The sequence below is a fragment of the Phyllobates terribilis genome, unplaced genomic scaffold, assembly GCF_046119375.1.
Source record: "Phyllobates terribilis strain yellow unplaced genomic scaffold, ASM4611937v1 Scaffold_853__1_contigs__length_604787, whole genome shotgun sequence".
NCBI classification, from domain to species: Eukaryota; Metazoa; Chordata; class Amphibia; order Anura; family Dendrobatidae; genus Phyllobates; species Phyllobates terribilis.
In genome coordinates this window covers 428114-454920 of record NW_027363613.1, presented here as the reverse complement: position 1 = coordinate 454920, position 26807 = coordinate 428114, and the positions used below count along the sequence as shown (strand labels likewise).

Sequence of the window (26807 nt, the reverse complement as noted above, 5' to 3'; positions counted from 1 at the left end):
TGCTTATGGCGGTCTCTGTGAGCTTCTCAGCGACATTCAGCCAGCCAGGTATCCTGCCTGCAGTAGATGGAATGTGGCAATGGAACGCTGGCTGCGCGTGTCATAATAGGCTCTGAGCCTTTATATACCTGTGCACAGCAGCAGCCACCTTCAGTCTGCTGCTGGACAGCCAGCAGCAGCAGCAGCAGGAGAGGTATGTAATCAGGAGCCCTCCTGCTAAGGGTAGACAGCTGCTCGTTCCACCCCACCCCCCGCCTTAATTGGTTCTCCTCCCTTCCAACGGTGTTGAGGCGGGTGGGAACAGCAGGGGGTGAAGGTGCTGTGTTTAAAGAGGTGGAGTTATGCAGATCTAAAACGCGTGGATTGCAGCAGCAGCAAGCCGAAAAGTGCAGGCATGTAAGGGATCTAGAGGTTGACAACATGTCTTCTTAACGGGAGTCCAGGAGCTCATCTCCACAAATGGACTTTTCAGGATCCTTGGGTGGCTCCGTAGTTTGAAACCAATTCTGGTTATCGCTTCTCGGCCTTTTGGCTAAGATCAAGTGTAGTATCTGTTCTTATCAGTTTAATATCTGATACGTCCCCTATCTGGGGACCATATATTAAATGGATTTTTAGAACAGGGAGATGGAAAAAGAGCTTGCTCTGTCCACTCCACGCATTGACCTGGTATTGCAGTATCTCCAGGACCGGTGCACCCCTTCTTTAATGCAGTTTCTAAAATCAGAAAGAATTGAATTCAATGTTTTTTGTTCATTTTGCTTGTTTGTCGGATTTTGGGATGGACTCTTTGGCTTTGCTTTTCTTCTCCTCATTGGATTTTTCATGTTCAAAGTTGCAGAAGCCAGATTACAAGCTCATTTTGGTTCAACTTCAGCAACTGTGCATTGCATTGCCATGTAATGTGATGCAATGCTATCTTTCTAGCTCTCCCTTTTTACTTCCTTTTGGATAAACAGACATATTAGGCAAGCATTTTGGAGCTTTCACCTAAATAACTACAGGTGGTGAGATAAGCTGCACAATATAATTGACCTTTCAGTATATTGTTGCACACACACCATCTATTTAGCAAATGCCCTTGTTATCAACAGCAGCCTTTTAAACTCACCTGAGCTAACAGGTATGTGCGCTGGTTACTCTGCTGCGCTTAAAATTTCTTTTTTGGTTTGCTACAATGCCTTTTCTGAAACGTTGTCTCCTTCTGCTGGAACACTGACTTCTTTCATTTAATGCCTGCAGACTATAAAAGAGAACCCAACCCAAAAAGTTTGGTTGATTAGTCTGTGGCATTCTGTTAAACTGTTGCTTATGGCGGTCTCTGTGAGCTTCTCAGCGACATTCAGCCAGACAGGTATCCTGCCTGCAGTAGATGGAATGTGGCAATGGAACGCTGGCTGCGCGTGTCATAATAGGCTCTGAGCCTTTATATACCTGTGCACAGCAGCAGCCACCTTCAGTCTGCTGCTGGACAGCCAGCAGCAGCAGCAGCAGGAGAGGTATGTAATCAGGAGCCCTCCTGCTAAGGGTAGACAGCTGCTCGTTCCACCCCACCCCCCGCCTTAATTGGTTCTCCTCCCTTCCAACGGTGTTGAGGCGGGTGGGAACAGCAGGGGGTGAAGGTGCTGTGTTTAAAGAGGTGGAGTTATGCAGATCTAAAACGCGTGGATTGCAGCAGCAGCAAGCCGAAAAGTGCAGGCATGTAAGGGATCTAGAGGTTGACAACATGTCTTCTTAACGGGAGTCCAGGAGCTCATCTCCACAAATGGACTTTTCAGGATCCTTGGGTGGCTCCGTAGTTTGAAACCAATTCTGGTTATCGCTTCTCGGCCTTTTGGCTTAGATCTTGTATCTGGTCAGAAGGATCCTATAGTGTCTCCCCCTCGGCCTTGCAGCATCGCCACTTAGGTGGCTTAAGCTGCCTGCTGCTATTGGGGGGGTCCAGAGGAAACGAGTGGTGATAATGGGCGTCAAGATTCGCTATGCCGGGACCGATGATATTCGGGTCAAAAATGCTTTTCGCATTGATATTGAGGAGTCGAGGAGGAATTTCTTTAACCTGCGGTTCTTGGTGGAAGTCGTCATCTTCAAGATTTTGAATGTTGGTCGTGGAGACATCATTTGCCTACAGGAGTTCCCAAAGAATGGCCGGTACGTTTTAGTCCTTGATCGTATGGCAGCTTGCCAGAATCTTTTCAAGACTCTAAAGGATCAGCAAGCCTTGGATCATCCGGCTCTTGATGGGCTTACATTTACGGTATTGTATACTAAGGGGGAAGTGCCAGTTGTTGTGTTTATGCACAACCCCCTTGTGGATGTGGAGGACATTACTAGATTCCTGAACCGTCATTGCAGCTATGTGTCCTACTCACACAAGGTGAGGAATGAGGTGGGCTTGTGGACTGGCAAACACAAGTTTTTTGTACGGTTCCAGGAGGACCCCCAGGGACCTGGGGGTATCCACTACCCTCCCCTCAGTTTTGCCATCGGGAGGGATAGAGGGTATATGTATTTTCCTGGTGCTCCGCGGTTTTGCAGGAAGTGTAAATCCTTTGGACACTACCAAGAGGACTGCACGGTGGAGAAGTTTTGTGGGAAATGCAATAAAGAGGGTCATCTGGCAATGGAGTGTACTAACTCCATGGTTTGTAATGCATGTGGCGAGGAGGGACACGCTTTCAAGGACTGTCCCCATCGTTCCAGGTCATATGCAGAGGCCGTGTCCCCACGTCCTACTACTGCCGCCACTATTGGTGAGGCGATCGAGGCAGTAAGGGACTTCATGGAAGAGATGGAGCAAGCACCCGATCCTGCTGGTGGAAGCGCTGTTGAGATAGAGCCTGCAGATATGTCAATTCTGCTTGATGTGAGTGGTGAGGGAGAAGTGAGCGGTTCACTCTCCACAACGCCGGTGTTGGCTTTGGAAAGCTCAGAGGCAATTCATGAAGGTGGTGGTGGCCAGGGTGACTTCACCGGGGCTGTGGTGAGGCCCCCTGATGAGGACTCTGATGTGTCTTCTGCAAAGAAGTTCCGGCCAGATTTTTCACCTGCCAGTATTGGGAGCATCAGCCCCTTAAGTGATAGGAGCTATCCCGAGAGCTACAGTGCCTCTCCTAGGAGGTCTTTTTTGGAGGAGGGGGCCAGCATTCTCTGCTTAACATCAGGAATCGAGTTTCAAGACGAGAAAGGTTGACTCTTCGGTGGGGGGTATGTTCTTTTTTACCGAATATGGTTAAAAAATGGGCTCCAACATGGGCTGTAGTGTACTGTCAATAAATGTAAGGCTTATAAAATCTAAGCCTAGAAGATTGGCTATACTGGAAGAACTAAAAAATCTTGGAGCAAATATTTACTGTCTGCAAGAGTGCGGAATTGAAGAGTCACCTCCTGAAAAGGACTGGGTATATGGGCATAGCATTTGGTCAGGTTCAATGACAAACAAAAATGATGGTGTGGGGATTTTGTTGGGGAATAGGGATTTAAGTTTTGAAAATTATATGGTGGTGGAGCCAGGTCGTTGTATAATGGCAGTGGTTAAGGGGAGAGGGTGGAGGGTGAAAATTGTTAACGTGTATTGTCCAATTAACAAAGGGGATAGGTTAGCACTATTAGAGAAAATACGTTTATTTTTGCCTGGAAGGATTCCAATATTATTAGTTGGTGATTTCAATTGTGTTTCTGAAGGGGAAATTGATGTCACAGGTAAGGTCCTTAATCAAATTACATCTGATTTTTCTTTTTTAGATGCAGCGGAATTTTTGAGTAAGCCACCACCGGCCACATATAGAGCTGATAGGGGAGGAATAGTGTCCAGGATTGACCGCATGCTGTATACAAATAGAGGTTTGGTGTGTAAATTTTTTAAACAGCATGTTTTTTCTTTCACAGACCATGAATGTTTGTGGGGTATGTTTGAAGGTGATAAAAAAATGGTGCATGGTGTTGGGGTATGGAAGCTAAATGTTAGGTTGTTAGAGGATGTTAGGGTTATGAGAGACTTCGAAAGTAAGTATGAATGGTGGAGGTCTAGGAAAAATAATTTTGTGGATGTGACTGTATGGTGGGATTGGGTGAAAGTGGAAATTAAGAATTTTTTTAGGAGGTGGGGTTATAAAAAAGCAGCAATTGAAAGAGGCAGATTTAAAGATTTAAATATGAGGATTGAGTGGTTACATAAAATGAGTATGAAAGGAATTGATGTTAGTGATCAACTCAGAGGAGCGAGAGATGAGATGAAGCGTGTTTTGGAAAAGCGTGGGAAGGAAATTATTTTTAGGACGAGAGTTGAGCATTTGGATATGGATGAGAAGTGTACGAGGTACTTTTTTAAAAAAATGTGCAGTAAAAAAGATGAGTTGGATGAGGTTGTAAATGATAATGGTATGACTGTGGTTGGAAGGGAAGTGTTGGATGAGGTACATAGTTTCTATAGTAGTTTATTTGAGTCTAAATGGGTGGATGGGGGTTTGAAAGAGCATGTGTTAGGTATGTTGGAGAGTCAGCTTGAAGCAGGGGAACGTGAATGTTTGAGTGAGGATATTGTTTTTGATGAGGTCAAAAAGGCGGTGGATGGTGCGAAAAAGAATAAAACACCTGGGAAAGATGGGTTGCCTGTGGAGTTTTATGTAAAAGCATGGGATGTGATTGGTGTTGATTTTGTGGAGGTATGTCAATATATGTGGATGAATGGTGTACTTTGTAATTCCATGAAAGAAGGAGTAGTTGTTTTACTATATAAGAAGGGTGAGAAAAAGAATTTGTGTAATTGGAGGCCGATTACATTACTCAATGCAGATTATAAAGTCTTTAGCAAAATTCTGGCTAACCGTATGCGTGGGGTGATTGGAAGTGTGGTTGGTGATGATCAAGTGTGCGCGGTGCCAGGTAGGTGTATGACTGATAACCTCTTGTTGTTGCGGGACGTAATTGGAGATTGTATGTTTAGGAAGGGGAAATGTATGGTTTTTTGTGTGGATTTTGAGAAAGCTTTTGATAGAGTGTCGCATGCGTTTATGTTTGAGGTGTTAGTTAGGATGGGTTTTCCTAGTGTTTTTGTGAATGCCATAAGGTGTTTGTATGATGGTGTGGTGAGTGAAGTGTTAGTGAATGGATGTTTGAGTGAGAAGGTGTGCATAAAATCAGGGGTCAGGCAGGGGTGTCCGTTGTCCCCTGTCCTGTTTATAAGTGTGATTGAGCCCCTGTTGTGCATGATTCGGAAAGAGAAAGTGATGAATGGTCTTCTGATCCCAGGGAGTGGTGGAAAGACTGTAAAGGTAATGGGGTATATGGACGATGTTGTTGTGGTGAGTGATAATATGGCTGCTATGAATCGAGCAAGGTTGCTTTTAGATTTCTTTTGTGGTGCATCTGGTTTTAGGGTGAATTGGGGGAAGTGTAGCTATAAGTGTTTCGGGGATTCGAGTGTTAGGATGGATGGTGTGATATGTGAAGAAGGTGCTATTAAGGTTTTGGGGGTGTGGTTTAACAAAGATCTGAAAGGGAATGAGAGTTGGGATGAATGCGGTAAGAGGATTGAACAGAAGTTAAATTTTTGGAGGTTGCGGGACTTGACATTGTCAGGCAAAGTCCTTATTATTAAGTCAGTGATTCTTCCTATGTTACTTTTTGTGTCAGTGGTTTTTCCAGCCCCTTATAGGGGTTTTAGGCGGATTGAGAAGCTAATTTTTACGTTTTATTTGGGAAGTAAGATGGAAAAACTTAAAAGGGAATATTTGTGTAAGTTACGTGAACATGGGGGAATGGATTTCCCAAATTTTGAATTTTGTCTTGGTTTAAATTATATTAAAACAGTGGTTGTTCTGTTAGGTAGGGATAACAAGACGGCTTTTATGATTAAATATATGGCTGGATGTATGTTGTTTGGGTTGAAATGGATGAGAAGGGATGCAAGAGTGCCTGTTTCGTTTAAATGTCCAGTGTGGTATGAGTTTGTTGAAAAATTTGTTGTCAAGCATGATTTGTTGGATGTTCCTATGGGTGATTTCAAAGTGATAAGGAATGTAAGGAGAAGGATGCGTGTTAGAGAGTTTGAATGTAACATTAGGGGCTTGAGATCGAGTGAAGCGTTGTGTGTATGGAGGAACCTGAGTATAAAAGGAATATCGAATAGGCAGCGTGATATCGTATGGATGAGTTTGCATGAGATTTTGCCTGTGAGAGAGGTACAGAAGAGGAGGGATCTGATTAGAACAGAGGTATGTCCGAGGGATGGATGTGGGGCGAGTGAAACTGTTATGCATTTGGTTTGGAATTGTGATTATGCTCAGAGTGTTTGGAAGGGAGTGGGTGGTTTATGCAAGGAACTAGCGGGCGTGAATTTTATAAATTGGAGAGTGGTAATGTTTGGGATGGGTGCAAGTAGCCGGGTGAAAGAGAGATTGTTGTGGTTGATAATGGCATGTGTAATAGAAAGTCTGTGGGACGTTAGGAATTTGTGTTTATTTAAAAGGAAAATAATCTCAGTTAATATTTGTGTTAGGATGGTTTTGTCAAGGTTATACATAGTTTATTTATGGGACAGCCGTGGCGGTGGTGGCTCTGATTCAGAAGGTTTTTGGAAAGTCAAAAAATGGAGGTCACTGGTAAAGTACCAGTAAGTCCTTGTTTAAGTGTTGTGATCTGTCTTTTTTTATGATAATGGTATGTTTTATAGTTTTTTTGTCCATTCAAAAGGTATTACAACTGTTTCAGTATAAAGTTATAAATATGAAATAAAGAAAGTACCATTATGATGTAAGACTGGGCAACGTAGTATGAGTTTTTATACTATTGATTGTTGCTTGAAAAATTTTACTGAATGGTATAAAAAAAAAAAAAAAATCTGTTCTTATCAGTTTAATATCTGATACGTCCCCTATCTGGGGACCATATATTAAATGGATTTTTAGAACAGGGAGATGGAAAAAGAGCTTGCTCTGTCCACTCCACGCATTGACCTGGTATTGCAGTATCTCCAGGACCGGTGCACCCCTTCTTTAATGCAGTTTCTAAAATCAGAAAGAATTGAATTCAATGTTTTTTGTTCATTTTGCTTGTTTGTCGGATTTTGGGATGGACTCTTTGGCTTTGCTTTTCTTCTCCTCATTGGATTTTTCATGTTCAAAGTTGCAGAAGCCAGATTACAAGCTCATTTTGGTTCAACTTCAGCAACTGTGCATTGCATTGCCATGTAATGTGATGCAATGCTATCTTTCTAGCTCTCCCTTTTTACTTCCTTTTGGATAAACAGACATATTAGGCAAGCATTTTGGAGCTTTCACCTAAATAACTACAGGTGGTGAGATAAGCTGCACAATATAATTGACCTTTCAGTATATTGTTGCACACACACCATCTATTTAGCAAATGCCCTTGTTATCAACAGCAGCCTTTTAAACTCACCTGAGCTAACAGGTATGTGCGCTGGTTACTCTGCTGCGCTTAAAATTTCTTTTTTGGTTTGCTACAATGCCTTTTCTGAAACGTTGTCTCCTTCTGCTGGAACACTGACTTCTTTCATTTAATGCCTGCAGACTATAAAAGAGAACCCAACCCAAAAAGTTTGGTTGATTAGTCTGTGGCATTCTGTTAAACTGTTGCTTATGGCGGTCTCTGTGAGCTTCTCAGCGACATTCAGCCAGCCAGGTATCCTGCCTGCAGTAGATGGAATGTGGCAATGGAACGCTGGCTGCGCGTGTCATAATAGGCTCTGAGCCTTTATATACCTGTGCACAGCAGCAGCCACCTTCAGTCTGCTGCTGGACAGCCAGCAGCAGCAGCAGGAGAGGTATGTAATCAGGAGCCCTCCTGCTAAGGGTAGACAGCTGCTCGTTCCACCCCACCCCCCGCCTTAATTGGTTCTCCTCCCTTCCAACGGTGTTGAGGCGGGTGGGAACAGCAGGGGGTGAAGGTGCTGTGTTTAAAGAGGTGGAGTTATGCAGATCTAAAACGCGTGGATTGCAGCAGCAGCAAGCCGAAAAGTGCAGGCATGTAAGGGATCTAGAGGTTGACAACATGTCTTCTTAACGGGAGTCCAGGAGCTCATCTCCACAAATGGACTTTTCAGGATCCTTGGGTGGCTCCGTAGTTTGAAACCAATTCTGGTTATCGCTTCTCGGCCTTTTGGCTAAGATCAAGTGTAGTATCTGTTCTTATCAGTTTAATATCTGATACGTCCCCTATCTGGGGACCATATATTAAATGGATTTTTAGAACAGGGAGATGGAAAAAGAGCTTGCTCTGTCCACTCCACGCATTGACCTGGTATTGCAGTATCTCCAGGACCGGTGCACCCCTTCTTTAATGCAGTTTCTAAAATCAGAAAGAATTGAATTCAATGTTTTTTGTTCATTTTGCTTGTTTGTCGGATTTTGGGATGGACTCTTTGGCTTTGCTTTTCTTCTCCTCATTGGATTTTTCATGTTCAAAGTTGCAGAAGCCAGATTACAAGCTCATTTTGGTTCAACTTCAGCAACTGTGCATTGCATTGCCATGTAATGTGATGCAATGCTATCTTTCTAGCTCTCCCTTTTTACTTCCTTTTGGATAAACAGACATATTAGGCAAGCATTTTGGAGCTTTCACCTAAATAACTACAGGTGGTGAGATAAGCTGCACAATATAATTGACCTTTCAGTATATTGTTGCACACACACCATCTATTTAGCAAATGCCCTTGTTATCAACAGCAGCCTTTTAAACTCACCTGAGCTAACAGGTATGTGCGCTGGTTACTCTGCTGCGCTTAAAATTTCTTTTTTGGTTTGCTACAATGCCTTTTCTGAAACGTTGTCTCCTTCTGCTGGAACACTGACTTCTTTCATTTAATGCCTGCAGACTATAAAAGAGAACCCAACCCAAAAAGTTTGGTTGATTAGTCTGTGGCATTCTGTTAAACTGTTGCTTATGGCGGTCTCTGTGAGCTTCTCAGCGACATTCAGCCAGCCAGGTATCCTGCCTGCAGTAGATGGAATGTGGCAATGGAACGCTGGCTGCGCGTGTCATAATAGGCTCTGAGCCTTTATATACCTGTGCACAGCAGCAGCCACCTTCAGTCTGCTGCTGGACAGCCAGCAGCAGCAGCAGGAGAGGTATGTAATCAGGAGCCCTCCTGCTAAGGGTAGACAGCTGCTCGTTCCACCCCACCCCCCGCCTTAATTGGTTCTCCTCCCTTCCAACGGTGTTGAGGCGGGTGGGAACAGCAGGGGGTGAAGGTGCTGTGTTTAAAGAGGTGGAGTTATGCAGATCTAAAACGCATGGATTGCAGCAGCAGCAAGCCGAAAAGTGCAGGCATGTAAGGGATCTAGAGGTTGACAACATGTCTTCTTAACGGGAGTCCAGGAGCTCATCTCCACAAATGGACTTTTCAGGATCCTTGGGTGGCTCCGTAGTTTGAAACCAATTCTGGTTATCGCTTCTCGGCCTTTTGGCTAAGATCAAGTGTAGTATCTGTTCTTATCAGTTTAATATCTGATACGTCCCCTATCTGGGGACCATATATTAAATGGATTTTTAGAACAGGGAGATGGAAAAAGAGCTTGCTCTGTCCACTCCACGCATTGACCTGGTATTGCAGTATCTCCAGGACCGGTGCACCCCTTCTTTAATGCAGTTTCTAAAATCAGAAAGAATTGAATTCAATGTTTTTTGTTCATTTTGCTTGTTTGTCGGATTTTGGGATGGACTCTTTGGCTTTGCTTTTCTTCTCCTCATTGGATTATTCATGTTCAAAGTTGCAGAAGCCAGATTACAAGCTCATTTTGGTTCAACTTCAGCAACTGTGCATTGCATTGCCATGTAATGTGATGCAATGCTATCTTTCTAGCTCTCCCTTTTTACTTCCTTTTGGATAAACAGACATATTAGGCAAGCATTTTGGAGCTTTCACCTAAATAACTACAGGTGGTGAGATAAGCTGCACAATATAATTGACCTTTCAGTATATTGTTGCACACACACCATCTATTTAGCAAATGCCCTTGTTATCAACAGCAGCCTTTTAAACTCACCTGAGCTAACAGGTATGTGCGCTGGTTACTCTGCTGCGCTTAAAATTTCTTTTTTGGTTTGCTACAATGCCTTTTCTGAAACGTTGTCTCCTTCTGCTGGAACACTGACTTCTTTCATTTAATGCCTGCAGACTATAAAAGAGAACCCAACCCAAAAAGTTTGGTTGATTAGTCTGTGGCATTCTGTTAAACTGTTGCTTATGGCGGTCTCTGTGAGCTTCTCAGCGACATTCAGCCAGCCAGGTATCCTGCCTGCAGTAGATGGAATGTGGCAATGGAACGCTGGCTGCGCGTGTCATAATAGGCTCCGAGCCTTTATATACCTGTGCACAGCAGCAGCCACCTTCAGTCTGCTGCTGGACAGCCAGCAGCAGCAGCAGCAGGAGAGGTATGTAATCAGGAGCCCTCCTGCTAAGGGTAGACAGCTGCTCGTTCCACCCCACCCCCCGCCTTAATTGGTTCTCCTCCCTTCCAACGGTGTTGAGGCGGGTGGGAACAGCAGGGGGTGAAGGTGCTGTGTTTAAAGAGGTGGAGTTATGCAGATCTAAAACGCGTGGATTGCAGCAGCAGCAAGCCGAAAAGTGCAGGCATGTAAGGGATCTAGAGGTTGACAACATGTCTTCTTAACGGGAGTCCAGGAGCTCATCTCCACAAATGGACTTTTCAGGATCCTTGGGTGGCTCCGTAGTTTGAAACCAATTCTGGTTATCGCTTCTCGGCCTTTTGGCTAAGATCAAGTGTAGTATCTGTTCTTATCAGTTTAATATCTGATACGTCCCCTATCTGGGGACCATATATTAAATGGATTTTTAGAACAGGGAGATGGAAAAAGAGCTTGCTCTGTCCACTCCACGCATTGACCTGGTATTGCAGTATCTCCAGGACCGGTGCACCCCTTCTTTAATGCAGTTTCTAAAATCAGAAAGAATTGAATTCAATGTTTTTTGTTCATTTTGCTTGTTTGTCGGATTTTGGGATGGACTCTTTGGCTTTGCTTTTCTTCTCCTCATTGGATTTTTCATGTTCAAAGTTGCAGAAGCCAGATTACAAGCTCATTTTGGTTCAACTTCAGCAACTGTGCATTGCATTGCTATGTAATGTGATGCAATGCTATCTTTCTAGCTCTCCATTTTTACTTCCTTTTGGATAAACAGACATATTAGGCAAGCATTTTGGAGCTTTCACCTAAATAACTACAGGTGGTGAGATAAGCTGCACAATATAATTGACCTTTCAGTATATTGTTGCACACACACCATCTATTTAGCAAATGCCCTTGTAATCAACAGCAGCCTTTTAAACTCACCTGAGCTAACAGGTATGTGCGCTGGTTACTCTGCTGCGCTTAAAATTTCTTTTTTGGTTTGCTACAATGCCTTTTCTGAAACGTTGTCTCCTTCTGCTGGAACACTGACTTCTTTCATTTAATGCCTGCAGACTATAAAAGAGAACCCAACCCAAAAAGTTTGGTTGATTAGTCTGTGGCATTCTGTTAAACTGTTGCTTATGGCGGTCTCTGTGAGCTTCTCAGCGACATTCAGCCAGCCAGGTATCCTGCCTGCAGTAGATGGAATGTGGCAATGGAACGCTGGCTGCGCGTGTCATAATAGGCTCTGAGCCTTTATATACCTGTGCACAGCAGCAGCCACCTTCAGTCTGCTGCTGGACAGCCAGCAGCAGCAGCAGCAGGAGAGGTATGTAATCAGGAGCCCTCCTGCTAAGGGTAGACAGCTGCTCGTTCCACCCCACCCCCCGCCTTAATTGGTTCTCCTCCCTTCCAACGGTGTTGAGGCGGGTGGGAACAGCAGGGGGTGAAGGTGCTGTGTTTAAAGAGGTGGAGTTATGCAGATCTAAAACGCGTGGATTGCAGCAGCAGCAAGCCGAAAAGTGCAGGCATGTAAGGGATCTAGAGGTTGACAACATGTCTTCTTAACGGGAGTCCAGGAGCTCATCTCCACAAATGGACTTTTCAAGATCCTTGGGTGGCTCCGTAGTTTGAAACCAATTCTGGTTATCGCTTCTCGGCCTTTTGGCTAAGATCAAGTGTAGTATCTTTTGAAAAGGCAGTTTTGTCCTTGGGCTGCCCTAGTAAATTGATGCATATTACACACTGGTTTGGTGCACTTGTTAGTACGCCAGGTGGCTCATAGAGTTATCTGATGGAAAACATGGCCCTCCAGGATCGAAGTCACTAGGCTGGGTAAGTGTGAGGGCTTTGGAGCAATGTGCCCCAGGAGTAGGCGCCCTGGTGGGAGTCCAAGCTTACTGGGACTGGGAACCCCAGAAAGACTTGGCTTCGTAGCACGCCGCACCTTTGCCAATCATACTTTCTGAGCAACCCCCCCTATTCCTGGCCTCCGGGCTAGGAAGGGGAATTTTTATAAACCCGGTCGGAGGTCCGGTCAGCTTTGGGCTGAGAAACCAACACAGGCTCCAGCTCCACTAGGGTGGCAGCCTAGATGGAAGCTGGGAGCACGAAAACGGCTCTTCTCCGGCTTCGGCTAGGGAGAGCATCGGAGATCCCTGACCCTCGCTGTGGCCTTCTGGCTCGGAGGGATGGGGATGGTTTATTGGGGACCCTCTCCTCCGGGAAGGGTCCACATGAATCCTCGCCTCGTGCGCTGTTTTGGTGTGACTTCGGTCACATTTTTCAGTGCCTTGGATGCAGCTTCAATCAAAAAATCTGTTCTTATCAGTTTAATATCTGATACGTCCCCTATCTGGGGACCATATATTAAATGGATTTTTAGAACAGGGAGATGGAAAAAGAGCTTGCTTTGTCCACTCCACGCATTGACCTGGTATTGCAGTATCTCCAGGACCGGTGCACCCCTTCTTTAATGCAGTTTCTAAAATCAGAAAGAATTGAATTCAATGTTTTTTGTTCATTTTGCTTGTTTGTCGGATTTTGGGATGGACTCTTTGGCTTTGCTTTTCTTCTCCTCATTGGATTTTTCATGTTCAAAGTTGCAGAAGCCAGATTACAAGCTCATTTTGGTTCAACTTCAGCAACTGTGCATTGCATTGCCATGTAATGTGATGCAATGCTATCTTTCTAGCTCTCCCTTTTTACTTCCTTTTGGATAAACAGACATATTAGGCAAGCATTTTGGAGCTTTCACCTAAATAACTACAGGTGGTGAGATAAGCTGCACAATATAATTGACCTTTCAGTATATTGTTGCACACACACCATCTATTTAGCAAATGCCCTTGTTATCAACAGCAGCCTTTTAAACTCACCTGAGCTAACAGGTATGTGCGCTGGTTACTCTGCTGCGCTTAAAATTTCTTTTTTGGTTTGCTACAATGCCTTTTCTGAAACGTTGTCTCCTTCTGCTGGAACACTGACTTCTTTCATTTAATGCCTGCAGACTATAAAAGAGAACCCAACCCAAAAAGTTTGGTTGATTAGTCTGTGGCATTCTGTTAAACTGTTGCTTATGGCGGTCTCTGTGAGCTTCTCAGCGACATTCAGCCAGCCAGGTATCCTGCCTGCAGTAGATGGAATGTGGCAATGGAACGCTGGCTGCGCGTGTCATAATAGGCTCTGAGCCTTTATATACCTGTGCACAGCAGCAGCCACCTTCAGTCTGCTGCTGGACAGCCAGCAGCAGCAGCAGGAGAGGTATGTAATCAGGAGCCCTCCTGCTAAGGGTAGACAGCTGCTCGTTCCACCCCACCCCCCGCCTTAATTGGTTCTCCTCCCTTCCAACGGTGTTGAGGCGGGTGGGAACAGCAGGGGGTGAAGGTGCTGTGTTTAAAGAGGTGGAGTTATGCAGATCTAAAACGCGTGGATTGCAGCAGCAGCAAGCCGAAAAGTGCAGGCATGTAAGGGATCTAGAGGTTGACAACATGTCTTCTTAACGGGAGTCCAGGAGCTCATCTCCACAAATGGACTTTTCAGGATCCTTGGGTGGCTCCGTAGTTTGAAACCAATTCTGGTTATCGCTTCTCGGCCTTTTGGCTAAGATCAAGTGTAGTATCTGTTCTTATCAGTTTAATATCTGATACGTCCCCTATCTGGGGACCATATATTAAATGGATTTTTAGAACAGGGAGATGGAAAAAGAGCTTGCTCTGTCCACTCCACGCATTGACCTGGTATTGCAGTATCTCCAGGACCGGTGCACCCCTTCTTTAATGCAGTTTCTAAAATCAGAAAGAATTGAATTCAATGTTTTTTGTTCATTTTGCTTGTTTGTCGGATTTTGGGATGGACTCTTTGGCTTTGCTTTTCTTCTCCTCATTGGATTTTTCATGTTCAAAGTTGCAGAAGCCAGATTACAAGCTCATTTTGGTTCAACTTCAGCAACTGTGCATTGCATTGCCATGTAATGTGATGCAATGCTATCTTTCTAGCTCTCCCTTTTTACTTCCTTTTGGATAAACAGACATATTAGGCAAGCATTTTGGAGCTTTCACCTAAATAACTACAGGTGGTGAGATAAGCTGCACAATATAATTGACCTTTCAGTATATTGTTGCACACACACCATCTATTTAGCAAATGCCCTTGTTATCAACAGCAGCCTTTTAAACTCACCTGAGCTAACAGGTATGTGCGCTGGTTACTCTGCTGCGCTTAAAATTTCTTTTTTGGTTTGCTACAATGCCTTTTCTGAAACGTTGTCTCCTTCTGCTGGAACACTGACTTCTTTCATTTAATGCCTGCAGACTATAAAAGAGAACCCAACCCAAAAAGTTTGGTTGATTAGTCTGTGGCATTCTGTTAAACTGTTGCTTATGGCGGTCTCTGTGAGCTTCTCAGCGACATTCAGCCAGCCAGGTATCCTGCCTGCAGTAGATGGAATGTGGCAATGGAACGCTGGCTGCGCGTGTCATAATAGGCTCTGAGCCTTTATATACCTGTGCACAGCAGCAGCCACCTTCAGTCTGCTGCTGGACAGCCAGCAGCAGCAGCAGGAGAGGTATGTAATCAGGAGCCCTCCTGCTAAGGGTAGACAGCTGCTCGTTCCACCCCACCCCCCGCCTTAATTGGTTCTCCTCCCTTCCAACGGTGTTGAGGCGGGTGGGAACAGCAGGGGGTGAAGGTGCTGTGTTTAAAGAGGTGGAGTTATGCAGATCTAAAACGCATGGATTGCAGCAGCAGCAAGCCGAAAAGTGCAGGCATGTAAGGGATCTAGAGGTTGACAACATGTCTTCTTAACGGGAGTCCAGGAGCTCATCTCCACAAATGGACTTTTCAGGATCCTTGGGTGGCTCCGTAGTTTGAAACCAATTCTGGTTATCGCTTCTCGGCCTTTTGGCTAAGATCAAGTGTAGTATCTGTTCTTATCAGTTTAATATCTGATACGTCCCCTATCTGGGGACCATATATTAAATGGATTTTTAGAACAGGGAGATGGAAAAAGAGCTTGCTCTGTCCACTCCACGCATTGACCTGGTATTGCAGTATCTCCAGGACCGGTGCACCCCTTCTTTAATGCAGTTTCTAAAATCAGAAAGAATTGAATTCAATGTTTTTTGTTCATTTTGCTTGTTTGTCGGATTTTGGGATGGACTCTTTGGCTTTGCTTTTCTTCTCCTCATTGGATTATTCATGTTCAAAGTTGCAGAAGCCAGATTACAAGCTCATTTTGGTTCAACTTCAGCAACTGTGCATTGCATTGCCATGTAATGTGATGCAATGCTATCTTTCTAGCTCTCCCTTTTTACTTCCTTTTGGATAAACAGACATATTAGGCAAGCATTTTGGAGCTTTCACCTAAATAACTACAGGTGGTGAGATAAGCTGCACAATATAATTGACCTTTCAGTATATTGTTGCACACACACCATCTATTTAGCAAATGCCCTTGTTATCAACAGCAGCCTTTTAAACTCACCTGAGCTAACAGGTATGTGCGCTGGTTACTCTGCTGCGCTTAAAATTTCTTTTTTGGTTTGCTACAATGCCTTTTCTGAAACGTTGTCTCCTTCTGCTGGAACACTGACTTCTTTCATTTAATGCCTGCAGACTATAAAAGAGAACCCAACCCAAAAAGTTTGGTTGATTAGTCTGTGGCATTCTGTTAAACTGTTGCTTATGGCGGTCTCTGTGAGCTTCTCAGCGACATTCAGCCAGCCAGGTATCCTGCCTGCAGTAGATGGAATGTGGCAATGGAACGCTGGCTGCGCGTGTCATAATAGGCTCCGAGCCTTTATATACCTGTGCACAGCAGCAGCCACCTTCAGTCTGCTGCTGGACAGCCAGCAGCAGCAGCAGCAGGAGAGGTATGTAATCAGGAGCCCTCCTGCTAAGGGTAGACAGCTGCTCGTTCCACCCCACCCCCCGCCTTAATTGGTTCTCCTCCCTTCCAACGGTGTTGAGGCGGGTGGGAACAGCAGGGGGTGAAGGTGCTGTGTTTAAAGAGGTGGAGTTATGCAGATCTAAAACGCGTGGATTGCAGCAGCAGCAAGCCGAAAAGTGCAGGCATGTAAGGGATCTAGAGGTTGACAACATGTCTTCTTAACGGGAGTCCAGGAGCTCATCTCCACAAATGGACTTTTCAGGATCCTTGGGTGGCTCCGTAGTTTGAAACCAATTCTGGTTATCGCTTCTCGGCCTTTTGGCTAAGATCAAGTGCAGTATGCCTGGTCTGGTCATTTAAAGGCTAGTACAGCTATGCTGTACTAAAAGGAGTGGTGGAGAGAGAAGGCGAACCTGGAAAGGATGGGAGTAGTTGTCCACTTCGCAGGGACCGGGGATGCCCGGGTCCGTAATGGTTTCAGGATCGAGGTCGCGCAGGAGAAGAGAATGCATTTTTCACTGGGATACCTGGTCAATATGGTGCTTTATGACATACTGAAGGTAAAGAAGGAGGAGATCGTATGCCTGCAGGAATTCAGGAGAGAGGGACGGTATGTGCTTGTTTTTTCTTCTGTTGGTGCATGCCAGAACCTGTACAGAGCCCTCAGGGAAAATGCTGACAATGACTTGCTTTCAGGACTTACTTTCACAGTCCTTTATTCTAGAGGGGACATACCCTTAGTGGTTTTCATGCATAATCCCTTTGTCCCCCTGGAAGAAATAGCAGATTTCCTTAAAAGACATTGTTCCTATGTACAGTATGCCCACAGAGTAGTTAGCATGGAGTCTGGACTGTGGACTGGGAAGCACAAGTTCTTTGTCCGTTTTGGGATAGACCCTCAGGGCCCTGGGGGTTTCCACTATCCCCCTTTAAATTTCAGCATTGGCAGGAATAATGGATATTTATTTTTCCCTGAAGCCCCCTTTTACTGCCGCAAATGTAACTCCTATGGCCACATGCAGGAGAACTGCCCTGAAGCAATGCTCTGCAGAAAATGTAATCTACCTGGGCACCGTGCAAAGGACTGCCCCAACCCTGTTGTATGTAATGGCTGTGGGGAGTCTGGACATGTGTACAGGGATTGCAGGGCACGCACTGGTGGAGCCAGGCTGTATGCCCAGGTTGCCTCTGCCAGCCCTGTAATGCCTGGTAGCAATGCTCTGCAGCAGAGCCGACCTCATGGAGCTGACTCCATTGTCAGCGAAGAGTTACTTGCCTCCTCAGCTGCAGGTAATCAGCTGCCCTCAGGCAATCAGCTGCTGAATCTGACACCTGTGAGTGCTGCCGTCCCTGTGACTCAGAGCGCTCCAGCAGCAGCCTCTGTATCTGCAGTGAGAGCGGGAGGCGGAGCTATGGAGCCAGTGACGTCGGAGGGGGCGGAGCTAGACATGGAGCTCAGCGAGCAGCTCCCAGTACTTGTGTCTGCCTGTGGTGAAGGAGATATGGAGGAGGCACTGAGCAGAACGCCCCATGTCTCCTGGGACAAGCTGCAGGCAGATGAAGAGGAGGAGCAGAGTGTCAGTGCCAGTGGCACTAAGTGTGAAATAAAGGAGCAGGGGGATTTCACAGCAGCAGCAAGGTCCTCTGAAGAGACCAGGGGGAATGCTGTGAAGAAACCCCGCCTCGCTTATCATTATGCAGATGAGGGCAGTGAAAGTCCCATGAGTGAGCGGGCTTATCCAGACTTGGTTTTCTCCCCTGATTGCGATTTTTTAGAGGGGGTTCCTGCCCTCACCTGTTACCAGTCCGGCTGCCAGCCCCCAGAAGGACAAGGCTGATACAGAAATGGGGGACATGTAGAAATCTCCATAAGAAAGTTCTGATATGGCTTCCAAAGCTTCACTTAATGTCCTATCCTTAAATGTGAGGCAGATGAAATCTAAAGGACGCAGGTGTACTGTGCTCAGGTATATCAGATCATTGGGAGCAGATATTTACTGCCTGCAGGAGTGCGGATTATCAGAAGTGCCGGACGATCAGGACTGGCCTCATGGACAGCACATCTGGTCTGGGTCTAATGTAAATAAGAACGATGGTGTGGGGATCCTGCTGGGGAACGCAGAGTGCAGCATGGACAGCTACACAGTGGTGGAGGTGGGGAGGTGCATTATTGCCATAGTGAAATATAGGGGGTGGCGGGTAAGAATAGTTAACATCTATAGTCCTACCGGAAAAGAGGAGCGTCTTGCTCTCTTGGAAAAGGTTCAGTTATTTTTGCCAGGAAAGATTCCTACCATTTTTGTTGGTGACTTTAATTGTGTTACGGATGAAACCGGTGATGTAACCGGGAAAAAATTATCCCATTTAATTTCAGATTTTTCTTTTTCAGATGCCGCTACTTTAAGGTCGGACAATCCACCACCTACATATAGGGCGGACAGAGGGGGGATCGAATCACGTATTGACAGGATGCTTTTCTCCAAAAATCTGGAGTGCATTAGTTTTAAGCAGTGTGCGGTCCCCTTCTCGGACCACGAGTGTTTGAGGGGTATGTTCAGACAGAAAGGGAGCTTTGTGCATGGGAGGGGTGTATGGAAGCTGAATGTGAGGTTGCTAGAGGATGAAAGAGTGATGAGTGAGTTTAAAAAGAAGTATGAAAGGTGGGGATACTATAAAAACAGGTTTGCATGTGTGTTAGAATGGTGGGATTGGGTGAAGCAAGAAATCCAAAAATTTTTCAGAAAATGGGGCTACAAGAAAGCCGCCATATATAGAAATAAATTCAAAGAATTAAATATGAGGATTGAATGGTTGAAAAAATGCAGTATGTCTGGGATTGATGTGAGTGATTTGTTAGTGGAAGCAAAGAATGAGTTAAAACGTGTGATTGAGAAAAAGGGGAAAGAAATAATGTACAGAACCAAAATAGAACACCTGGAAAAAAACGAAAAATGTACCAGATACTTTTTCAAAAAAATGAATGGGAAAAAAATGGATATGGATGAATTACTGGATGAGAATGATGTGAGTATAACTGGAGAGGGTGTGATTGAGGAGGTGAATGGTTTCTATAGTAGACTGTATGGGGATAAATGGATTGATTCTGGTTTGATGGGTGAAGTGTTAGGTAGCTTGGAAGATAAATTGGATAATGATGAATGTGAGAACTTGTGTGAGGATGTGATTCTGGATGAAGTGAGAAAGGTGGTGTTCAGTGCTCAGAAAAACAAAACACCAGGTAAAGATGGTATACCAGTAGAGTTGTATGTGAAAGCGTGGGAGTGCATGGGTGCGGATCTGACGCAAGTATGTAAGTATATGTGGGAGAATGGAGAACTGTGTGAATCTATGAAAGAAGGTGTGGTTGTGTTAATCTATAAAAAAGGTGAAAAGAAAAAACTGGGGAATTGGAGGCCAATAACGCTTCTAAATTCCGACTACAAGGTGTATAGCAAGATTTTAGCAAACCGTATGCGTGAAGTGATTGGGAAGGTTGTCAAGGATGATCAAGTGTGTGCTGTGCCTGGGAGATGTATAAGTGATAATCTGTTGTTGTTGAGAGATGTGCTGGGAGACTGTAGAGATAGAAAGCAGAAGTGTATGTTGTTGGCTTTAGATTTTGAGAAGGCGTTTGATAGAGTGTCGCATGTGTTTATGTTTGAAGTGTTAGAAAAAATGGGTTTCCCTAAGAAGTTCCTAGATGGTGTGAGATGTTTGTATGATGATGTGACGAGTGAAGTTTTAGTGAATGGTTGGTTGTGTGATAAATTCCTGATTAAATCAGGTGTTAGACAGGGGTGCCCTCTCTCCCCTGTTTTGTTTGTTAGTGTGATTGAACCTTTGTTATGTATGATTAGGAGAGAGAAAGCGATAAGAGGAATGCTAATACCTGGGAGTAAAGGAATGAATGTCAAGGTGCTGGGATATATGGATGATGTGGTGATTGTGAGTGAGAGTATTGCGTCTATGAGTAGAGTGAAGTTATTATTGGATTTTTTCTGTGGTGCGTCTGCTTTTAGGGTAAACTGGGATAAATGTTGTTTTAAGTGTTTTGGTGATAGTAGGATTAAGATGGATGGTGTGACATGTATGGAAGGGTCGATTAAAGTCTTGGGTATATTGCTGAATGATGATCTGAAGGGTACTGAAAGTTGGGATGAGTGTGGGTTACGGATAGAGAAGAAACTGAATTTTTGGCGAATGCGTGAGTTGACATTGAATGGAAAGGTACTTATAATTAAGGCAGTAATACTTCCAATATTACTTTATGTTGCTGGGGTCTTTCCGTCTCCATACAAAAAAATAAAAAGAGTACAAAAATTAATTTTTACTTTTTTTTGGGGGAGTAAAATGGAAAAATTAAAGAGAGAATATTTATACAAAACATATCAGAATGGTGGTCTGAATTTTCCTGATATTGAAATATTCCTGAGCCTTAATTATATTAAAACGGTGGTAGTGCTAATGGGTAAAAAGAACAAAGGTGCATATATGTTGCGATATATGGCTGGATGGATGTTGTATGGGTTATGCTGGGTGAAAAAAGATGGAAGTGTGCCTGTGGCTTTTAAATGTCCTGTGTGGTATGAGGTGATTGAAAGGTTTGTTAGAAAGAATGATTTGCTGGCTGTGTCTATGTGTGAGTTTGAGAAACCAAAAGCGGTGATGGGAAAAATGAGAGCAAATGAGATTGAATGTAATATTAATGATTTAAGATTTAATGAAGTGGCGGATGCATGGGAAAAATTGGGTACGCATGGTATGTCGAATAAACAGAAGGATGTGGTGTGGATGGCTTTGCATGATATACTGCCTGTGAGAGATGTGCAAAAGAGAAGAGATTTGATCAGAACGAATGTATGTCCAAGAGAAGGGTGTGGAGCGAGTGAGACTGTGAGACATGTGATGTGGGATTGTGATTATGCATATAGTGTGTGGAAAGGTGTGGGTGGTCTATGTAAGGAATTAGCAGGTGTGAGTTATATTAACTGGAGAGTGGCTATGTTTGGTATTGGTGCATGTGGAAAGGTGAATGAAAGGATTTTGTGGTTAATAATGGTGTGTGTCATGGAAAGCCTTTGGGATGTGAGAAACCTGGCTTTGTTCAAAAGAAAAACTGTACCTATTAATGACTGTATTCGGTTAATTCTATCTAGGTTGTACCTTATATATAAATGGGACAAGAGTAGAGGTGGTGGATTGGACGCTGAGGGCATTTGGAAGGTCATGAAATGGCGTCATCTGGTAAAGTACCAGTAATTTTATGTACCTTCATGAGAGTAATATAGCACAAATATACTAACTCTGATTTTGGAAACATAAATTTATAAAAAGAATAAAGATTAACCATGATGATGAGTTATAGTTGAGCAACTATTTGAAGGTTTTGGCGGACTTTCATACTGTTGTTTACAACAACCTGAATGGTTTTAAAAAAAAAAAAAAAAAAATCTGTTCTTATCAGTTTAATATCTGATACGTCCCCTATCTGGGGACCATATATTAAATGGATTTTTAGAACAGGGAGATGGAAAAAGAGCTTGCTCTGTCCACTCCACGCATTGACCTGGTATTGCAGTATCTCCAGGACCGGTGCACCCCTTCTTTAATGCAGTTTCTAAAATCAGAAAGAATTGAATTCAATGTTTTTTGTTCATTTTGCTTGTTTGTCGGATTTTGGGATGGACTCTTTGGCTTTGCTTTTCTTCTCCTCATTGGATTTTTCATGTTCAAAGTTGCAGAAGCCAGATTACAAGCTCATTTTGGTTCAACTTCAGCAACTGTGCATTGCATTGCTATGTAATGTGATGCAATGCTATCTTTCTAGCTCTCCATTTTTACTTCCTTTTGGATAAACAGACATATTAGGCAAGCATTTTGGAGCTTTCACCTAAATAACTACAGGTGGTGAGATAAGCTGCACAATATAATTGACCTTTCAGTATATTGTTGCACACACACCATCTATTTAGCAAATGCCCTTGTTATCAACAGCAGCCTTTTAAACTCACCTGAGCTAACAGGTATGTGCGCTGGTTACTCTGCTGCGCTTAAAATTTCTTTTTTGGTTTGCTACAATGCCTTTTCTGAAACGTTGTCTCCTTCTGCTGGAACACTGACTTCTTTCATTTAATGCCTGCAGACTATAAAAGAGAACCCAACCCAAAAAGTTTGGTTGATTAGTCTGTGGCATTCTGTTAAACTGTTGCTTATGGCGGTCTCTGTGAGCTTCTCAGCGACATTCAGCCAGCCAGGTATCCTGCCTGCAGTAGATGGAATGTGGCAATGGAACGCTGGCTGCGCGTGTCATAATAGGCTCAGAGCCTTTATATACCTGTGCACAGCAGCAGCCACCTTCAGTCTGCTGCTGGACAGCCAGCAGCAGCAGCAGCAGGAGAGGTATGTAATCAGGAGCCCTCCTGCTAAGGGTAGACAGCTGCTCGTTCCACCCCACCCCCCGCCTTAATTGGTTCTCCTCCCTTCCAACGGTGTTGAGGCGGGTGGGAACAGCAGGGGGTGAAGGTGCTGTGTTTAAAGAGGTGGAGTTATGCAGATCTAAAACGCGTGGATTGCAGCAGCAGCAAGCCGAAAAGTGCAGGCATGTAAGGGATCTAGAGGTTGACAACATGTCTTCTTAACGGGAGTCCAGGAGCTCATCTCCACAAATGGACTTTTCAAGATCCTTGGGTGGCTCCGTAGTTTGAAACCAATTCTGGTTATCGCTTCTCGGCCTTTTGGCTAAGATCAAGTGTAGTATCTTTTGAAAAGGCAGTTTTGTCCTTGGGCTGCCCTAGTAAATTGATGCATATTACACACTGGTTTGGTGCACTTGTTAGTACGCCAGGTGGCTCATAGAGTTATCTGATGGAAAACATGGCCCTCCAGGATCGAAGTCACTAGGCTGGGTAAGTGTGAGGGCTTTGGAGCAATGTGCCCCAGGAGTAGGCGCCCTGGTGGGAGTCCAAGCTTACTGGGACTGGGAACCCCAGAAAGACTTGGCTTCGTAGCACGCCGCACCTTTGCCAATCATACTTTCTGAGCAACCCCCCCTATTCCTGGCCTCCGGGCTAGGAAGGGGAATTTTTATAAACCCGGTCGGAGGTCCGGTCAGCTTTGGGCTGAGAAACCAACACAGGCTCCAGCTCCACTAGGGTGGCAGCCTAGATGGAAGCTGGGAGCACGAAAACGGCTCTTCTCCGGCTTCGGCTAGGGAGAGCATCGGAGATCCCTGACCCTCGCTGTGGCCTTCTGGCTCGGAGGGATGGGGATGGTTTATTGGGGACCCTCTCCTCCGGGAAGGGTCCACATGAATCCTCGCCTCGTGCGCTGTTTTGGTGTGACTTCGGTCACATTTTTCAGTGCCTTGGATGCAGCTTCAATCAAAAAATCTGTTCTTATCAGTTTAATATCTGATACGTCCCCTATCTGGGGACCATATATTAAATGGATTTTTAGAACAGGGAGATGGAAAAAGAGCTTGCTTTGTCCACTCCACGCATTGACCTGGTATTGCAGTATCTCCAGGACCGGTGCACCCCTTCTTTAATGCAGTTTCTAAAATCAGAAAGAATTGAATTCAATGTTTTTTGTTCATTTTGCTTGTTTGTCGGATTTTGGGATGGACTCTTTGGCTTTGCTTTTCTTCTCCTCATTGGATTTTTCATGTTCAAAGTTGCAGAAGCCAGATTACAAGCTCATTTTGGTTCAACTTCAGCAACTGTGCATTGCATTGCCATGTAATGTGATGCAATGCTATCTTTCTAGCTCTCCCTTTTTACTTCCTTTTGGATAAACAGACATATTAGGCAAGCATTTTGGAGCTTTCACCTAAATAACTACAGGTGGTGAGATAAGCTGCACAATATAATTGACCTTTCAGTATATTGTTGCACACACACCATCTATTTAGCAAATGCCCTTGTTATCAACAGCAGCCTTTTAAACTCACCTGAGCTAACAGGTATGTGCGCTGGTTACTCTGCTGCGCTTAAAATTTCTTTTTTGGTTTGCTACAATGCCTTTTCTGAAACGTTGTCTCCTTCTGCTGGAACACTGACTTCTTTCATTTAATGCCTGCAGACTATAAAAGAGAACCCAACCCAAAAAGTTTGGTTGATTAGTCTGTGGCATTCTGTTAAACTGTTGCTTATGGCGGTCTCTGTGAGCTTCTCAGCGACATTCAGCCAGCCAGGTATCCTGCCTGCAGTAGATGGAATGTGGCAATGGAACGCTGGCTGCGCGTGTCATAATAGGCTCTGAGCCTTTATATACCTGTGCACAGCAGCAGCCACCTTCAGTCTGCTGCTGGACAGCCAGCAGCAGCAGCAGCAGGAGAGGTATGTAATCAGGAGCCCTCCTGCTAAGGGTAGACAGCTGCTCGTTCCACCCCACCCCCCGCCTTAATTGGTTCTCCTCCCTTCCAACGGTGTTGAGGCGGGTGGGAACAGCAGGGGGTGAAGGTGCTGTGTTTAAAGAGGTGGAGTTATGCAGATCTAAAACGCGTGGATTGCAGCAGCAGCAAGCCGAAAAGTGCAGGCATGTAAGGGATCTAGAGGTTGACAACATGTCTTCTTAACGGGAGTCCAGGAGCTCATCTCCACAAATGGACTTTTCAGGATCCTTGGGTGGCTCCGTAGTTTGAAACCAATTCTGGTTATCGCTTCTCGGCCTTTTGGCTAAGATCAAGTGTAGTATCTGTTCTTATCAGTTTAATATCTGATACGTCCCCTATCTGGGGACCATATATTAAATGGATTTTTAGAACAGGGAGATGGAAAAAGAGCTTGCTCTGTCCACTCCACGCATTGACCTGGTATTGCAGTATCTCCAGGACCGGTGCACCCCTTCTTTAATGCAGTTTCTAAAATCAGAAAGAATTGAATTCAATGTTTTTTGTTCATTTTGCTTGTTTGTCGGATTTTGGGATGGACTCTTTGGCTTTGCTTTTCTTCTCCTCATTGGATTTTTCATGTTCAAAGTTGCAGAAGCCAGATTACAAGCTCATTTTGGTTCAACTTCAGCAACTGTGCATTGCATTGCCATGTAATGTGATGCAATGCTATCTTTCTAGCTCTCCCTTTTTACTTCCTTTTGGATAAACAGACATATTAGGCAAGCATTTTGGAGCTTTCACCTAAATAACTACGGGTGGTGAGATAAGCTGCACAATATAATTGACCTTTCAGTATATTGTTGCACACACACCATCTATTTAGCAAATGCCCTTGTTATCAACAGCAGCCTTTTAAACTCACCTGAGCTAACAGGTATGTGCGCTGGTTACTCTGCTGCGCTTAAAATTTCTTTTTTGGTTTGCTACAATGCCTTTTCTGAAACGTTGTCTCCTTCTGCTGGAACACTGACTTCTTTCATTTAATGCCTGCAGACTATAAAAGAGAACCCAACCCAAAAAGTTTGGTTGATTAGTCTGTGGCATTCTGTTAAACTGTTGCTTATGGCGGTCTCTGTGAGCTTCTCAGCGACATTCAGCCAGCCAGGTATCCTGCCTGCAGTAGATGGAATGTGGCAATGGAACGCTGGCTGCGCGTGTCATAATAGGCTCTGAGCCTTTATATACCTGTGCACAGCAGCAGCCACCTTCAGTCTGCTGCTGGACAGCCAGCAGCAGCAGCAGCAGGAGAGGTATGTAATCAGGAGCCCTCCTGCTAAGGGTAGACAGCTGCTCGTTCCACCCCACCCCCCGCCTTAATTGGTTCTCCTCCCTTCCAACGGTGTTGAGGCGGGTGGGAACAGCAGGGGGTGAAGGTGCTGTGTTTAAAGAGGTGGAGTTATGCAGATCTAAAACGCGTGGATTGCAGCAGCAGCAAGCCGAAAAGTGCAGGCATGTAAGGGATCTAGAGGTTGACAACATGTCTTCTTAACGGGAGTCCAGGAGCTCATCTCCACAAATGGACTTTTCAGGATCCTTGGGTGGCTCCGTAGTTTGAAACCAATTCTGGTTATCGCTTCTCGGCCTTTTGGCTAAGATCAAGTGTAGTATCTGTTCTTATCAGTTTAATATCTGATACGTCCCCTATCTGGGGACCATATATTAAATGGATTTTTAGAACAGGGAGATGGAAAAAGAGCTTGCTCTGTCCACTCCACGCATTGACCTGGTATTGCAGTATCTCCAGGACCGGTGCACCCCTTCTTTAATGCAGTTTCTAAAATCAGAAAGAATTGAATTCAATGTTTTTTGTTCATTTTGCTTGTTTGTCGGATTTTGGGATGGACTCTTTGGCTTTGCTTTTCTTCTCCTCATTGGATTTTTCATGTTCAAAGTTGCAGAAGCCAGATTACAAGCTCATTTTGGTTCAACTTCAGCAACTGTGCATTGCATTGCCATGTAATGTGATGCAATGCTATCTTTCTAGCTCTCCCTTTTTACTTCCTTTTGGATAAACAGACATATTAGGCAAGCATTTTGGAGCTTTCACCTAAATAACTACAGGTGGTGAGATAAGCTGCACAATATAATTGACCTTTCAGTATATTGTTGCACACACACCATCTATTTAGCAAATGCCCTTGTTATCAACAGCAG

The 26807-nt window shown here is 44.5% G+C and overlaps 11 non-coding genes and 3 pseudogenes across 11 annotated transcripts; all 14 read left to right on the top strand.

Moving 5' to 3' along the window:
• Positions 1-512: 512 nt before the first annotated feature.
• LOC141240415 (U2 spliceosomal RNA) lies at positions 513-703 on the top strand. Its single transcript, XR_012305664.1, has one exon. It is a non-coding gene; the product is annotated as a U2 spliceosomal RNA (small nuclear RNA).
• Positions 704-6803: 6100 nt separating this feature from the next.
• Positions 6804-6993, top strand: LOC141240493 (U2 spliceosomal RNA). Its single transcript, XR_012305734.1, has one exon. It is a non-coding gene; the product is annotated as a U2 spliceosomal RNA (small nuclear RNA).
• Positions 6994-8105: 1112 nt separating this feature from the next.
• LOC141240414 (U2 spliceosomal RNA) lies at positions 8106-8296 on the top strand. Its single transcript, XR_012305663.1, has one exon. It is a non-coding gene; the product is annotated as a U2 spliceosomal RNA (small nuclear RNA).
• Positions 8297-9408: 1112 nt separating this feature from the next.
• LOC141240413 (U2 spliceosomal RNA) lies at positions 9409-9599 on the top strand. The gene has a single exon (XR_012305662.1). It is a non-coding gene; the product is annotated as a U2 spliceosomal RNA (small nuclear RNA).
• Positions 9600-10714: 1115 nt separating this feature from the next.
• LOC141240412 (U2 spliceosomal RNA) lies at positions 10715-10905 on the top strand. Its single transcript, XR_012305661.1, has one exon. It is a non-coding gene; the product is annotated as a U2 spliceosomal RNA (small nuclear RNA).
• A 1115-nt stretch (positions 10906-12020) lies between these two features.
• Positions 12021-12136, top strand: LOC141240529 (U2 spliceosomal RNA; annotated as a pseudogene).
• A 524-nt stretch (positions 12137-12660) lies between these two features.
• LOC141240473 (U2 spliceosomal RNA) lies at positions 12661-12842 on the top strand. The gene has a single exon (XR_012305720.1). It is a non-coding gene; the product is annotated as a U2 spliceosomal RNA (small nuclear RNA).
• A 1112-nt stretch (positions 12843-13954) lies between these two features.
• LOC141240411 (U2 spliceosomal RNA) lies at positions 13955-14145 on the top strand. Its single transcript, XR_012305660.1, has one exon. It is a non-coding gene; the product is annotated as a U2 spliceosomal RNA (small nuclear RNA).
• A 1112-nt stretch (positions 14146-15257) lies between these two features.
• On the top strand, positions 15258-15448 carry LOC141240409 (U2 spliceosomal RNA). Its single transcript, XR_012305658.1, has one exon. It is a non-coding gene; the product is annotated as a U2 spliceosomal RNA (small nuclear RNA).
• A 6236-nt stretch (positions 15449-21684) lies between these two features.
• Positions 21685-21864, top strand: LOC141240502 (U2 spliceosomal RNA; annotated as a pseudogene).
• A 1115-nt stretch (positions 21865-22979) lies between these two features.
• LOC141240528 (U2 spliceosomal RNA) lies at positions 22980-23095 on the top strand (annotated as a pseudogene).
• Positions 23096-23619: 524 nt separating this feature from the next.
• Positions 23620-23801, top strand: LOC141240472 (U2 spliceosomal RNA). The gene has a single exon (XR_012305719.1). It is a non-coding gene; the product is annotated as a U2 spliceosomal RNA (small nuclear RNA).
• Positions 23802-24916: 1115 nt separating this feature from the next.
• Positions 24917-25107, top strand: LOC141240408 (U2 spliceosomal RNA). Its single transcript, XR_012305657.1, has one exon. It is a non-coding gene; the product is annotated as a U2 spliceosomal RNA (small nuclear RNA).
• A 1115-nt stretch (positions 25108-26222) lies between these two features.
• On the top strand, positions 26223-26413 carry LOC141240407 (U2 spliceosomal RNA). The gene has a single exon (XR_012305656.1). It is a non-coding gene; the product is annotated as a U2 spliceosomal RNA (small nuclear RNA).
• The last annotated feature ends 394 nt before the right edge of the window (positions 26414-26807 follow it).